Below are 2,473 nucleotides of genomic sequence, written 5' to 3' on the forward strand. Positions count from 1 at the left end.
AACGAGAAAACAAACGGTATAAAAACAAAACGAGAAAGGTAAAGAAAACGGCCACCTCACGGCCCAAACCAACGGCCACCCTCACGGCCAAGACACGGCCAACCTAGTTCCTAAGTTAGATTCATTGGTTAGATCGAATGATTGCAAAAAGGGATAGGAAACAAGTTAGAAAACGAGTTAAAAACGATGTTGATTGATTGTCGCATGAGGGTGCATTCTACACGGCCTAAAGGGTCTAATTAGGTCAAATTCGCTAATTAATTTAACTCATCGAGTGTCAATAAGAAGGTGCTAATCACGCACTCTTATACTAGCGAGAAATTAGGTGAAAGAGAGAGATGCATTCAATTATTTACAGAATCGTCGATTGATTTTATAACTTACGTCGAAGCCACCTATCGTGTCTAATTAGGTTATTAAATTAAATTAATGTTATCTAAATATGTCATAGGTTAACAATCAGAGGTTAAACTAACATACAACGGGTCCTAGGGTATGTCGAATTGGCCGAAACAACAAGGGGGTCAAAAGCGAAGAACGAAATTAGACAATTGTTTTATTTATGCCCTACCTTGAACACGAGGATATGTAAATGAGACGGGGGTGTACGACCGACTGATATAGCGGTTTCTTTTCCCATATCAAGTCAACGCGGGTGTTCATGGTGGTACTTTAACTCATACTCGGACTAACTAGTTTCATAGTTAATTTAAACGATAAATAAAAACGATAAACGAAATAAAACGAAACAAACATAAAAAAACGAAATAAAAGGGAGAAAAAGGAGGATTTGATGCACCCTCAACCTACATGTATCTTTGACACCGTCTTGGGTCGTAATTGATGGTAGATTTTATCTCGAGAGGCCGTCGTCGACGAAGAAACAAAGCAAACACGCGTTTTTATCGAATCTGGACAGCAACTTTCAAACAGCGATTTCTCCCTCGTTTCACGATGAAAATTCGATTTAAAAGATGTTTTGAAAACTAGAAAGATAGGAGAACAGAGATCTTAAAGCAACCCCTGCTCGTTTTGAATTATTGGGCACGAAAAACGAGCACAAACAGAATCTGGACAGACAGAACAAATCACAAAACAGAGTGTATAACACTGCTTTTTCGAGGGATTGCGTGTACTCTCAAGGGCAATTTGGCTCGTAAATCTTTGTCTAATGTGTAGATGGATGTTATATGGTTAATTAGGAACAAGAAACTCGAGTTTTGATGGAGGTTTGAAGGAGGAACGAATTGTTTTTCGAAGAGGACACACAAACAGTTTCAGTTTGGATGTCGGTTTTGTGGAGGGTTTTTGAGAGGCAATTAGGGTTTGTTTCTGAGGTTTAAAGCTTGTGAGTGAAGGTAGGATGTATGGAGAACTTAGAGGAATGAATGTATGGTGAAGGGGTCGTATTTATAAGGAGTTAAAATAGGTTAAAAGAGAGGGAGGGGCAATCGGGCTTCATCCCGTATGGCTGCTGTCCAGCCGCTTTTGTGAGGGTTTGAGAGGGGTTTTCTTGGTGATTAAGCTAGGATAATATGGGTAGGATACTAGGGTATGGGTTAGGGTTAATGGGTACGGGTCTTGGTAGTGTTTGGAGCGGGTTTGGGCTCGGGAATTGGGCGCCAAAACAGGGGGCCTGTTTGGTTTATGCGCGGGCTGGTTGGGGTTGTTTGGGGATGGAACTTGGGCCATGGTATGGGGGGTTCGAACAAGGGTGGATGGGTAGAGGCTTAGATGGGTTAGTGTACTCGATATTCGTGCCAACTCGTAAAGAAAACGGGCCCAAAAACCGAGCTAAAATCGAGCTCAAAAAAACATGCTTAAAACGAGTTTTCTTCGCTTTTAAAATCGATTTTTCAAATCAATTAACACATTAAAATAAATGATTTTTCAAATCAAATATATTCATAAAATGATTTTTCAAATCAATTATTTATTTTATTTTCAATAAAATAAACTTGGGAAAATAAATTCAAAATAAAATAAAATAAATTGAATTCACCTCAAAAAACCATAATTTAAATATCATTTAAAATAATAAAATGAACTCACTAAAAAAACATTAATTTAAATATAATTTAAATTAATAAAATACTTCATCGACGACGCCCATTCTACATCGTAAAACGAGCTCCAAATAAATGACAGTGATAACTAAATAAATACATGTGTCCTATCATCATCGGGTGTTTGTCGGGATCTCTATAAATTCCAATATCGACGGATACGGGTATCTACACTATTTCGTCTATGAAAGGCGAATCAGCATAGCTGTCTGGGGCAGCCTCTTCTAAACTGGCAGGTACTCCAGGTATCTTTTCGAATTTTTCATTTAGCTTCTTGATTTATTGGACCACTGCCATCATGATGGCTGCTGCAGATTCATCGGGTTTTTCATTGTCATTTTTTGGCTCACCATCATTATCAGCATTGACGAACTTAGAACCACTTGGGCTCCCAAAACTAGAGAAAT

Source organism: Silene latifolia, chromosome X (assembly GCF_048544455.1).
Source record: "Silene latifolia isolate original U9 population chromosome X, ASM4854445v1, whole genome shotgun sequence".
Classification (NCBI taxonomy): Eukaryota; Viridiplantae; Streptophyta; class Magnoliopsida; order Caryophyllales; family Caryophyllaceae; genus Silene; species Silene latifolia.